Below are 14,817 nucleotides of genomic sequence, written 5' to 3'. Positions count from 1 at the left end.
ACAAACCCATAGCAGTCATTCCGTGGGTCGTATTCGTTTCCACCCATCTGGAGACCTTTAAGTTCATCTTTGACCGCTTGAGTCCTTTTTCCTCCTCCCCTTCTTCACAATCATTACTTTACTCTTCAAAGGAATGTATTGTTTTTCTCAGTGGGGGCCATTATCAAAATTCTCCACAAGAAAGATTATGATTTTTTTAGTAATTTCTCAGAAACATGTAATAGTCTCATTCATTTAGAACTTGTGCATCTAAATTTCCCAACCCTCTCTTCTCCATCTACAAGTCCTGCATCCCGATTACCTCCATGTTTTCTAAATTTTATGCATAGCGGTGTTTTTTGTTATATCCATTTTAGAAATTATCAATTGAATTCCGGTGATGAAGGTTATGAGTTTAGAACTCACAGATCATTACTTTTCCCTCCATTTACACAAACACATTTGCACACAATCATATTCACTCACTTTATTCCTCCAATAATTATATAATTAATACATATAATATATATTATATAATCTCATAATTATAACTCCTGGTGAATTGATGTTTATATCTACATCATTGATTACATCAACATTGTTTACATCTGAGTTTAGTATTATATTATGATTACCATTCCTTTTATGTTTATCTTCTTGGTTTTGTAGATAGTAATGACTTTTTTCACTTAATATGTTTAATCTTTCCTGACATAATAGTAAAATCCCTCTAAAAACTATGTTTCACGTGATTAAACACATCAGGTGACCTGATATTGTCATTGTTTGACTGTGTGTTTATGATTGATTGATGGATGTGTGCACAGGGTTGCCTGAACCCCTGGTCGTTCTGCTTTAGTGTGGTCTGATCACCCTCCAACTGCCATATACTTGTCATCTTGGAATTTCCCCTTTTGCCTCTACTGCCAGGGTTTTGTCGTTATGTTTGTTTGCTCTGTTTGATTTTTTTTAAAGATCCAATGACTTCTTGGTTTAAAATTTCATTTTGGTATACTATATGTTACAAAACAAATGTCCTGAGAATGAGTGCCTAGACTTCTATTTCCATTTCTGGAAATATTGTAGACAATATATTCTAAATATCCTCCATCTAAAAAAGACCTAGACATATCAGCCATAATAAACTTTATTTTAAATCCGTAACTGAACTCACAATAAAACAAATTGAAATCAATACCTAGACACATATTGCAACTGTAGAACACGCCAAGGGCAATGAAAGCTGGAAAGCAGCCAGAAAAACAGACAACAAATTATGACAAAAGAATAGCAAACAGAGAATCAAAAGATCAGTAACAGCAATGGAACATGTTTTAAAAGGTGAATGGAAATAACCATCAATCTAGAATTTTATGCCCTGTAAGCTACTGAGAATGAGGGCAAAAAGGTATATTCAGAATTCTCCCCCATCCCCTCCCCAAAAAAAGTGAGAGAATTAGCCATCATAATAGCTTCAGTAAAAACATTTATAAGATGGTAAAAAAAATGTATATATCCAAACTTTGGAAATAAAACAAGTGACCATCTGAGCCACAAATGATGAGTGAGAGAGGGCATTTTCTAACGTGCTTCCCTCACGCCAGCTAATCCCCTGGAGCATGCAATACTGTTTGCAAAACTAAGGTGCAAACATTTCACAATCCTGTAAAACTGTCAAGGTGGGATGACACTTTAGTTTTGTTCATTAGAGAAGACACCACAGGCACCGTGGTGTATCACCCTCTATCATGGAACATAGTACGTATGCCCCAGTTTCTGAACTCCTCTCTTGAAAAAACTCTGTCACATGCTCACAATTTCCTAGGAATTTTTTAAATTCATTTTTTGAACAATACCCTGACAGGGATATACTTCAAGATGAGAGCAACTAAACCTCTCAAAACAAAGAGCAAATTGTAAGAAAAAAAGGTGTAGAACTAAATGCTTCTACCTGTGGGTAAATCTAAATGGATATTCATCTGAGATTATAATAAAACAAATAATTTGGAGGAAATTTAAGAAAATGGAATGAAAAATGTGCAGAATCAAGAATAATTTGGTTATGATTAATGCACTTTGTTTCTTATATTATTCTGGAGAAGTCTAGAGCTATGGATTAAACCTTAAGATTGTATTATGTAAATTTATTACAATTAAGGTAATCATAAAAATAGAAGTTGAAAAAGGACAACTAGCTGATAAAAATATTGAAAACAAAAATACTTCAGTGATAGAAGTAAAAAATGAAGATGGAGAACATTAAAATATCAGAGTAATTAGAAATCATGAAATATAATAATAGAAGTAAATCAGCAATTAAAATATAAGTGAGTAGACTCCTTTTACTAGTTGCAGAGTCTGTCACAATGGATTTTGAAATCGTTGTTATTTACAAGGCACATGCTGAAAACATAAGGATGTTGAAAATCACATTGTAATATCAAAGATTGAAAATATAGATAAATGCTAGCCCAAAGACAGCTACTATACCTATATTTGTCACAGATACAATAAATAAAGCACATTATTATGGTTGGAGGACATTTGAATTATGATAGAATGTATAATCACAAGAAAAATATAAAAATTTTCAATATTTACCTACCTAATATTCATAATACATAAGGAAAAAATGTCAAGATTCACTTCATAATAGAAGGTCTGAACACAACAATCTAAGTAATTAATACATCCATTAATAATATGTTCATTTGAGTCACTGTTTCTTGTTAGATTGTGTATTCAGAAATGGCAAAATAAACCATTTGAAAAAGGAAAAAAGTTCTTCCCCAAATGTTACATGTGGACATTGTCTTTGTTTTTGGTGGGGGGAGGGAGATGAGAGAGAAGGGAAGGGGCAGAGGGAGACAGAATCTCAAGCAGGCTCTCACAAGCGTGAGATCATGACCTGAGCTGAAATCAGGAGTCTGACACTTAACTGGCTGAACCACCCATGCTCTCCTAGAAACTCTTTCTTCTATGGATGTTATGCCAGTATACCACACAAGTGTTTCAGAATAATTTATTGAGATATTAAATCGTGTTTTGTTTTGTAGCTGTGGAATAATCAGGAATACAGGCTTTCCTTGCTGTCCCAAAATAAAGCATTCCTGGGAGAACTTTTGTAAGCTGAAATGGTAGACCCAAGTTTATAAAAGTTGGCATTACACACCTTTACTTGTACAGAAAACCTACATTAGTTCAGTAAGGGCTTTTTTATTTTTATTTTTTTTTAACGTGCATTTATTTTTGAGACACAGAGATACATAGTGTGAGCGAGGAAAGGGCAGAGAGAGAATATGAAGCAGGCTTCAGGCTCTGAGCTGTCAGCACAGATCCTGACGCGGGCTCGAACTCACAAACTGTGAGATCATGACTTGTGACGAAGTCTGACGCACAACCAACTGAACCACCCAGGCGTCCCAGGGCTTTTCTCCTACAAACAAAAATTATCCGGATTTCCTTCAGTTAGCACAAACAGCTACTAATGTAGGTCTTTGGTAAAAGCAAAGTGGTATAATGTGAACTTTCTGAAAGCAGGAGATACCTGCAATAAGAATTACGTTTCCATTTGCTCCTTACATACATTCAAGGACTGTTAAGTCCTGGAGACTTCCCCTCCAGCCACATTTACAAGGTTTGGTTTTTCAAAGAGAAGTAAATTATACTAGGCCCAGGGTGGAGAGAAGCCCTCGAGTTTGGATAGTAGGAGGCTGGGTTGGCAGAAGCTGGCAGGCAGCTTCCAAGGCAGATGGGGGTAGAAAGATTTGGTCCCTGTTTGTGCTTTTTTAATGGTGGTGACAGTTGGGTAAGGGTTACATGGTGGAGATCCATATCACCCTAAAGTTTCTAATAAGTTGTCATATAGACACTGAAGTTCATGGAGCCCAAGGGCCATCGCGCTGAGAGCTCCAGGAAAGATCTCCCATCCCACTTTGGCAAAGGGGAGGGGGAGCAGAATGGACCCCAGGGCACCTCGGCAGCGCACACAATGAAGTGAAGACTGAAGCCTCTTCTCTTATTTTCTAAACACCACAAATACCTCATCCCCATTGTGACTTAAAGGAGGTGAAAGGTGAGGTCAACAGGTCCCCCAAAGCCCAAATTAGGTTAAATTGATCCCCCTTCTAGCAAAGTGAAAGCTGGGAATAAGATTTAATTTAAGTTTTGAAAGTGTTACCACATTTTTATTCTCCAGAGCATTAAAAGAGTACAATTCATATTTAATGCATCCCATGAAAAGTTTTCCTATAAAACATTTTATTTCCAATATCCATATGTTTGACATTCTCCAGAGGACTACATTTGAGACCTCCAGGTCTTATAAAAATCCTTTGGTCTAATTGAGGTTGATTCTACATTTTGCTGTCTACATTTTGTGGGCTATTTATTTATTTATTTATAAAATGAAAATAACATAGTCCTTTCATTAATGAAAAGCATCCTCAATCAACACCAACTATCTTGATCTCAGTGTTTGAAAAGAACCTGGCACATGGTAGGTGTTCAGTAAATAACTAATGAATGAGCCCTGTGCCACTGTCATTTCTGTGTTTCTCCTACGATGAAACTGAGCCAACACAGTTAACTGACTTTTACAGATTTTACAGACAATGTCAACGTCAGAATTAAATTGCAGATCTGATTCAAATGTCTTTTTCTTGGCATGAGACCACTATGTCTCAAACGCTGGGCTAGAATCCACCGGTGGGTCTCAAAGTCAATATAATTGGTCAGGATTGGCATTTTTAAAATGAAATAGAAGAGAAAAAATGACAGAATGGCAGGCATAGCTCAGCATAGAGTAATGTAGGCTAGAAGACAGCACAAAGCAAAGCAAAATAAAAGAAAATCTAGTGTGTTTAGCATAATAACGGCTAACTAGTGCTTTGTAAAACTTGTGCATATATCGTGTGAATAGGTAAAATGCTCTTTTTGCCTGGAGCCATGGCCTAAAATGTTAGAAAGCTAATAAATGAGGCCACTTGTTTTCCCAAATCGCTTTTTAACATTTGCCAGAAGAAAATATCCCTTCCAACCTGACTTTCCTGACTCTATCCCCTTTAAGTCATTTTAATCATGAAATTTTCAACATTTTTTGAAAGTTATGAAAACAGTATTAGACATACTTACGCACAAATACATGTTAACCTGTATTTCCTCTCTGCCCTCCCCTCCTCTCCTTTCCTCTCCTCTTCTCTTCCCTCCTTCCTTGACTCCACACATCTCTCTCAAGGAACACAATGTTACAGATTTAGCTAAGGCTCCACTCTGTCCTTATTATAAATAAAGTAGGTATACATTGTCCCCAGATGTAATTATGTAATTTTACCACAGATTTATCCATTCATAATTCATTTATGCACTGTTTTATACATAGGCATCATTAGTTACTTCTTTCCCTTAGCTTAAGTTTTTGAGATGTATCCATTTGCCCTGTGAAAGATTGTTATGTTATTTTAAACAGGCAGTATTACAATGAATATCTTCACACACATTCTCTGTGCACATGTGCTATGAGAATTTCTAGATATCTAGATACCTAGAAGTGGAATTCTTCTGCCTGAGTAGGTTATGGGCATGGTCAAGGCTCCTAGGTTTGAAAAAGTGATTATTACCAATTTACACTTGTGCCACAAAATACGATAGTTTTTTGTACCTATATCATTGACAGTATTTGAAGCTATTGGACTTATTTATAGTAACCATCTGTTGGATAATGGACTATTTACTTAATTTTAATTTTGCTCATTATTAGTGATGTTGACCATCTTTCTATGCACAAAAATGGGTTATCGGCCATTCCTGCTTCTTTCTCTGTATATTATGGGCTGCCTTTTTTTTGTGGGGAAGGCTAGTGGTGTTCTTTTTCTTTTTGCTTGGTAGAAATTCTTTATATATTGTGATTACTAATCTTACTTGTGAACATTATGAGCCCCTTCTCCAGTCTAGCATTTCTTTCAACTTCATGGTATGTTTCATTGCATAAGTTTATTATTATTGTTGCTGTTACTTTAATGTAATTAAAATACCAATCTATTACTTTATATATTATAATTTATTTTTTCTTTGAAATAATTTCTCATTCTAACCATATAAATATAGCTTTTGCATTGTATTTCACATTTTTTTTATAATTTTGATTCCCATGACATCTTTAATGCATATGAAATATATTTGTATGTCTGGAGTGATATGAGAATTTGGTTTAATGTTATATTTGAATAGTTTATTGTCTCAGCATTCTTTAGAAATTGTCAATCCCTCTGACATGGTTTCTAAAGCTATATTTTAATTCATGTACCAAACGCTGATATGAATTTTGGGTCTTTAAAACTCCATTTTGTTTCTTTCCTCTGGCTTTTTATACATGCACAAATAGCACCTTACTTTAATTATATAGGTTTTAACAACTTAGAATCTGATGAACCATATCCCCCCTTCCTTTTCCTTAAGTATTTCTTATCTATTTTTAGGCTTTTCCCCTTATACTTGAAGTTTATAATCACTTTTTCAGGTTTTATGAGAAACTTTTGGGGTATTTTGATTGAAACTGAAATGATCTCTAGATTAATTAGATGATAATTCTCATGTTTATAATTTTGAGACTTTTCTTCCAAGAAAATGGCCTAATTCTCCATTAACTTAGGGTTTTTGTCTTTTAATTTTTATATTTGATTAGCTTCATTCCTCATAACCTTATGGTTTTGACGCTATTATAAATGATGTGGTTGATTCCTTACACTTTATACATTTTGTAATTGCTTATTACTTGTGCACAGAATTACAAGAGATTTTTGTATATTTTTCTTATGTTCTCTAAACTCGCAGAATTATTTTATTAATTATAACCAATTTATCCATACAATTTTATGGATTTCTGATTTAACAATCATAGTTTGTAAACAATAATTTCATATTTTCTTATTTGGAACTTTACATCTGTGATTTCTATGCCTTCTGTTAATGTGTTCACTAATTTGTCTATTACAATTCGAATAATGGCAGAGATAGGTGGTTATCTTCTCTTCTATCCCTGGTGTTAACAGAATTGTATCAATTTTTTCTGCCATTATGAGATGATTATATGATTTTTCTCTTTTAATTCAATAGGGTAAGTCACAGAAATATGGCTTCTAATATTGATTATTGCCTTATATGATTATATTCATTTTATTTCCAAAATACTCTGAATTTGGTTTGTTTATTAACTACCTAATACTGTGTAACAAATGACCATGAACATAATGGCTTTAAACAACACTGTTAATTATCTCATACTTTCCATTTCTATGAGTCAGTCCAGATATAATTTGAGCCCTCTGGTCTGGGTCTTACCAGGCAGTAGTCAAGGTGTTAGGGCTATGACCTCAGCTTGGGCTTGGGGTTCTCTGTCAAGCTCCTTGGGCATTGTCAGAATTCATTTCTCTGTGATTATAAGAGTGATGTCTCACTTTTCCTCTACGTGTTGGCTGGAGCCAATGTAAGTTCTTTGAGACTTACTTACCCAAGACAGCCGGAGACTCACGGAAGACCTCACCTGATTAGATCAGGTCCACCTGGGATGATCTGCCTTTTGATTAACTCAAAGTAAATCGATTAGGGACTTTAATTATATCTGCAAAATTCTGTTATCACCACCATGTGTTGTTACATAGCATGGGAATGGTAGCTCATCATATTTGCAGAATGCGCGCACACTCATGGGGAGAAATTAAAAGAGGAGAATCTTGTGGGCCATTTTTAACTGCTCACCACAGTTTCCTAACATTACTTAAGGATTTTCCTACCATGTTTGTGAGTGAGATTGGCATATCATTTTCCATTTTCTATGGACCTCCAACAAGTTGGAGTATAAAATTAATCCTAATCATTATCATATTAGGGAGTATGGACACTTGCTTTATTCTCTTGATATATGCTTTAATATACGCATTAAGGTTTAAAATTTTCAGAGTATCACTCCAGCTGCAATTAACCACTTTCTCTTATTCCCCACCTGAGTCCATCTTCTAGCTCTCTGATATATTAGCTCCAAATTGGTAGGAATGATAGAGATATTATTTCAAAACTCCTAGTTCCCTCAGTCACTGTTTCTCTCAGTCTCCAATAAGGAAACATAATACACGTGTGGTAAAATGTCAAGATCATGAGATGGGAAATTAGGAGACTAGAGTTTAGTTTCAAATTCACCCCTGGTCACCATTATATTGGTGCTAATTAAATCACTTTCTAATTTCTGTTGGAAGACAACTCCCAATGAATATTTTCATGTTTCTGCATGCTGTGGGCATTCTGAACAAAAAGGATTGGCAAATTTTGCTGAACAATGATTGAATGACTAATATGCATAGATGTTACGGGTAGTATATTGCTCCAGAGAAGGAAGACAATGGAAAATGAAGAGAAATGGAGAATAAGAAAGAGAAAGAAAGGGAAGGACAAAAGAATATCCAGTTTCAGTCATCAGCACCAAGATGCCAAGGGGAAGGAGAAACATGGATATGGGTATTGAAGTCTTTCACACCCAAGATCCTGATTTTTTTAAAGCCTTCAAACATGATTCTCATTTGCTTTGCCTACCTGTCTCTTTTTCCTGAGATCACAAGTTATCAAAGTTCTGTCTAAGGAACGTACTCTATTAAACACTGTGAGAGACACACATTGCCTTCTTCTTTTAGTTATCTAACAAAACTCTGTCGTTTTATGATGAAAAGAAGTTTATTACTTACATTTTTCTGCAAAGTCTTGTTTGACAATGAAACGTGGAGAAAAAAAATGGACTAATTTGAAGGTGTAAAGACATAGCAGGAAAAGAACTACTGACCAGCATTTTGGAGTTCGAGCAATGCGTAAACATTTCAGCTAGTTTGGATTTCATGGTCCCCATCCACCACTGCTTGATTCCTAGAAGAGAGGACAATTTTTTTTTAAATTCCCTATCTAATAGTATAGTGAGCCAAATCAAAAGTCTAATACTTAGAGAAATTAGTTTGCATTTATCTTTCTCTATATTTTTTCTTCTGAACATCTTAGCCTAAATATATAGTTTTAGTCTGACATAAAGCTTATTTTGTTACTCAAGTTATTATATAGGATTGAGCTTTGTGGTTTGGTTTGCTAAACCTATGGTTGAAAACTAAACATTTCTGGAAAAAAAATGGATAAGAATATCTTATATTTATTGAACATAGCCAAGAAATTTATTTTTAATAACTGAACCACAGATGGGATGCCATCTGTCAACATATGGCATTGGCTCTTAAAGCAATGTTTACATCTGGGGGATATGACGCTTTCTTTGAGAGAACAAGAGGCATTATTGGACTAAACATGAAGAAGAGTGATTTTAGATTCATGAATATTGTAAGTTTGCTAAGGATAGAATCAGAGTGTTTATATGCATACAGTTTTCATACACTTGGGTAGATAAAAAGAAAGAAAATCTGTCCATTGAAATTCTGTTATAATAATAGAAAATAATTGTAATTTTGAAATTGTTGGGGTTTTTTTCCCCCATGACAGGGAAAACTATTGATATGAAATGATAAGATCACCAAATTTATAAGTTTTTGTATATTCATTTTGACTCTAAAAGTTCCCTGTAAAGATACTAATATAGCATTTTAATTTATTAAAATCTCAAATATCAACTTTATTTTTTCCAAAAACATGTACAAAAGAAGTAATCTTGTTCCTTAAGTTTCAATAACTTCAAAAATTTTATCTGATAAAATTTTGTCTGTTTTACTATATGTAAATATTCTTATTTTTAATCACCTTTGCATTTTGAAACATAATTGGAATGTGCTTTTGTTAGTTTTTTATTAGAAAATCACTAAACATATATTTTTTAATGTTTTTTTGTTTGTTGTTTTTTTTTTGAGAGAGAGAGAGACAGAGACAGAGCACGAGCAGGGAAAGGGAAGAGACAGAAAGACACACACAGAATCTGAAGGAAGCTCCAGGCTCTGAGCTGTCAGCACAGAGCCCGACGCGGGGCTCAAACCCACGAACCGTGAGATCATGACCTGAGCCTAAGTCAGATGCTTAACCGCCTGAGCCACCCAGGTGCCCCAAACATATTTTTTAAACTACCATCCCACAGATTTTCTCTTTACTTCCACCTAACATAAGAAAAATTTGGTATCTATGATATTTACAAATTATTGAAATTGCAAAACTCCAGTAAAAAGAGATTATGAACAAATATTCAAAAATAACGATAACAACAATAATATTGACAACTACGCTTTCAGAGCATTCTTTATGTAGCAGACTATGGGACTTACAAAGCACTCTCTTAAATCTTGAAAAGAACACCTCCCCCAATTATAACTTTCCCTTAGTTACAGTTGCAACGTGGGTTTAATGAAGTTATGTAACAGGTCAAACATCACAGAACCTGTACTCAGCAGCATCTGACCCATATTCTTTCTGCTGTACAGAGCTGAGTCCCCTGTATGGGAGAATTTCACAGGTAAGCAGACATTTAATATTTGATTGTTCAAAGGGGGGCAAGACCAGCTGCACTGGTTATTACAGTATAAATTGCAATCACAATGAAGTACCAATTTCTACTTACCAAGCTGAACGTTTATTTCTTTTTTTTTTTAATGTTTCCATTTATTTTTGAGAGAGAGAGTGCGCACGTGTACACATACACACACACACACACACACACACACACACACACACACGGTGGGGAAGGGCAGAGGGAGAAGGAGGCAGAGATCTAAAGTGGGCTGTGCCCTGACCACAGGGCTCAGACTCACAAACCTGAGATCATGACGAACCTGCAGTCATGACCTGAGCCAAAGTCAGACGTGTAACTGACTGAGCCACCCAGGCGCCCCCAAGCCAAACTTTTAAAGTTTGTTGTCATCAGAAATTAGAGAAACAGTTATAATCAAATACTTCAGATGTGGTTGTATATGTATAATGTACTATGAAAATACCAATCAAGATCCCCAAAATGTTCAAGAATTTTGATCTTTTACTTTTGGTCTGAAGTTTTTAGTAATCTCGCATATTAAGGAAGCTAAATTGTTGGAAACTTTCTCTGCAGCAGAATGCATCTAAGAAGACAGAAGTGATAAGATAAATTATCTTTAGTAAAAAGATGGTCAAATCTTATTATATAATACATACTTAACAAGTTCCTTGTTGTAAGAAATATATTGACAAGATAATTATATAAACACAGCAATACAGAAGAGACATGATATCACAGGCTTCTGAATCCGTTCTTTTTTAGAAAATGTCCTTACTTATCTTCTGAAACTCAGTTTTCCCACTTATAAAATGGAGACAGTAATAGAAGAATTCCCATTGTATTGATGTGTATTAAATTATTTAATATAGGGGCGCCTGGGTGGCTCAGTCGGTTAAGCGTCTGACTTCGGCTCAGGTCATGATCTCACCGTCTGTGAGTTCGAGCCCCGCGTCAGGCTCTGTGCTGACCGCTCAGAGCCTGGAGCCTGTTTCCGATTCTGTGTCTCCCTCTCTCTGACCCTCCCCCATTCATGCTTTGTCTCTCTCTGTCTCAAAAATAAAATAAACGTTAAAAAAAAAATTTAAAAAAAAATTATTTAATATATTTAATATGTTTAGATAATTACCTAGAACATAACTCATGCTCAGTAAATGGGTTTTTATTATGTAAAATTAATTATAAGAAAGAATAAAAAATATGATCAAAAGTATTACAGCAATATATATGAGCAAGGAGGCAGAAAGGAAAATTTTTATCTGTTCAGTAATTATTTTATGGTGAATGTATTTTTTTTAGACTTCCAGGGACACCTAAGATTATGATTAGTTAAGTTTTTAAATTAAAAAAAAAAAAATCTACCCTAAAAAGCCACTCTGGAAAGAAAATATTTGGGGAAGAGGATTATAAATGTCCAAAAGAGAAAAATTGAAGTATGATTAATTTTTTTCAACATATTGTTTTCGATGACAGGATAAAATTTCCTTAATGAAAAAAACAAACAAAAATCTCTCTTTGCATTAACTGTATTGTTGGCACAAAGCACGAGGTACCATACATTCGGTTCTGTTTTTAAAAGAAAAATCAAATGTAGATATCTGCTACCTTACATCATGAAAAGAAAAATCAAATGTAGATATCTGCTACCTTACATCATGATTTTTTAAATCCAAGAAAATAACTATCTCAAAATGGTGTTTGGGTTATGTATGTGAGTATGTGGGTACATAAGCACTTCTGTGGTCAGTGAGTTGAGATATCGCTAAACTTACAATAATGCCAGAGATCTGGGAATTGCCAATAAAAGATTATTTTTCATCTACAAATTCAATCAACCCATACCACAGAAAAACCACAGGCACATTTTTGATACTAAGTTTCATTAAGACCTCTGAATAGGGGCGCCTGGGTGGCTCAGTCGGTTAAGCGTCTGACTTCAGCTCAGGTCACGATCTCGTGGTCCGTGAGTTCGGGCCCCGCGTCGGGCTCTGGGCTGATGACTCAGAGCCTGGAGCCTGCTTCCGATTCTGTGTCTCCCTCTCTCTCTGACCCTCCCCCCCGTTCATGCTCTGTCTCTCTCTGTCTCAAAAATAAACATTAAAAAATTAAAAAAAATAAATAAATAAAAAAGACCTCTGAATAATTTCTCTGAATCAAGGGACACCAAAGTTTCACTGCTGTAGAGATTGGCCACATCAGAATCATATATGGGCATTAGTTAAAAATAGAGACTCTTTGATCACTTTTGCATCAGTCAGACAATGTATCCCAGGAATGCTTATGCTTAGCATAGATTCAAGGTGATTGTGATGTGTGAGGCACTCATTGGTCAGGTCAAGTTTCTAGCTCTCAAAGGCTTTTTCTCTTTTTCCTCTGGGTTTCTGGTGCAGAGGACAGAATCCATTCAAGCTAGTTTGAACAAAGGGAGACTTATCACTGGGTGTTGAATGACTTTCTTGGGAAGCAAGATAAAATAGATAAGAGGAACAACTCTCAACTTGACAACAAATCTAGAACAACATCCTGTTTCTGCCTCTTCTAACATCAGGGGCTTCCAGAGAAGGAAGCTGCTAAATCAGGACACTGACGTGACAGCTTCCAGTTCCCTAACCACGCCACCTCCACCAGTCACACAAGCAAGATGGACACCCTGACACCCACTTCTCTCTCCACTTGACCTTAGGTCTGTATTCAAATCTTACACAGTGGTGTTGGATTAATGGGCATACAGAAACTTGGTGAAAACGAGTCAGGAACAGGTTCTCTAGTCAAATCTAAATTTAATTCGTTGGAAACAAGATTATTCAGAAAATGATTAAACTTCATAGCATGAAGCTGTAGCATTGTCTCTCTCTCTCATTCTCTCTCTCTCTTTCTTTTTCTGACTGATACACCCATTCCTGTGAAACATCAGATCATTTCCTGTGGACCTCCTAATAACATGTGTCACTTTCTACTATGTTCTATGGATATCAGTTATTTTCCTTACCATTCCAGAAAAAAATCCATACATCCTTTACAGTCAGATTTAATTATATATGCTCCAAATTCAGTGTAGTTTTTTGCAAGATAACGTGCTTATTCTCAAAAATCAGTTTCTCCAGAAGTGCACGTGATTTTCACATTCTTATTATTTATGCTGCTATGAGTTTGAAGAAATAAATGGACAAATGTTTCAACTTTGACTACTCTCAGTTGTTTTAAAGCATTATAGAATTATATTTTTATATAATTTAGAGATATTCAGATTTGATATGATATATGTGTGTGTCAGTCTACAGCCAAACATAACATTGCATGCCAAGTTCAGAAGAGTCAATTTCACAATAGACATTTGTTACTACTCTTTCCAGAATACATGTCTCTTTCTTCCAAAAGTAGCTGGTCTTCACTTTCCTCTTGAATCAGATTATGACCACGGACCATGCAAAAATTATAACTATTTATTTGCATGCACCTAATTTGCCCCACCAATCTCTCTACATTCTTAGTACTTGGAGAAACCTACTGCTGGATAAATCCAACTTTCTACCCATTCTGTACTTGTATTTTCCTAGTAGAAAGTGCCTGGAGGAAAACACGACTGTGCTGTTTGATGTATTGATGACCCACCAGGGCTCTCACAAACACCCAATGATACTGGTATATTTGCTGGGGCCAGTCATTGTCCCACTACCCAGCTGACAATTTTGTACATTTTGTCTCTCCTGCAACCTTCAGCCTGTATTGCCACATCTTCATTTTCATTTACTATGTTTCCTACAGCAGTACGAATACTGAAGCTATAAGGATAAAACTTCCAGACCCCAACCACACATTCACCCACCTATCTACATCTGTTCATTTATCCTACCTTGTCCTTTGAGCATGTTATTACAGATGTACTATCCATATTCTTATCTAAGCCAACTCCTTGGATCTACCCCATTGCCTCCTGCCTTCTTAAAGACGTTGTTCCATCAATTAGTCCCCTTTCTGTGGAATCATCAAGTTTTCCTTCTTTACTGGACTACTTCCATAACCATAAAAACAACCATCTCATGCCTCCCCCTCTTCTCTCCAATGACCAAAATTCTCTGCAAAAAAAAAAAAAAAAAAAAAAAAGAACTCCTTAAAAATGTGGTCTATGTGCCTTATCTGAATTCTTCCCTTCCATTGCTCCCTTAAACCCCTTCACATGAGTTTTTATTCCCGCAATTGTACTGAATCGATCATTAATTCATTGATTCTACTGAACAATCATTTGTTTTTTCATTACTAATGATTTACCTGCAGCTAAATACGAATGTCAATTTTCCACTCTTATCTTACTGGACCTACCAGAAATATTTGGCCCGGCTGATCAC

General features: G+C 35.4%; 1 long non-coding RNA gene across 1 annotated transcript in view; it reads right to left on the bottom strand.

The window, feature by feature from the left end:
- Window positions 1-8,687: 8,687 nt before the first annotated feature.
- The window catches only part of LOC128776653 (uncharacterized), a 46,964-nt gene continuing 40,834 nt past the window's right edge, over window positions 8,688-14,817 (bottom strand). The window contains exon 3 of the long non-coding RNA XR_008421827.1: window positions 8,688-8,886. This is a non-coding gene — a long non-coding RNA (uncharacterized LOC128776653). The remainder of the gene's footprint in view (window positions 8,887-14,817) is intronic.

This window comes from Panthera pardus, unplaced genomic scaffold (genome assembly GCF_024362965.1).
Source record: "Panthera pardus isolate Hobbes unplaced genomic scaffold, ASM2436296v1 HiC_scaffold_13, whole genome shotgun sequence".
NCBI lineage: Eukaryota > Metazoa > Chordata > Mammalia > Carnivora > Felidae > Panthera > Panthera pardus.
Note: the sequence above shows the minus strand (reverse complement) of the source record. Positions and strands in the feature narration are given on the sequence as shown.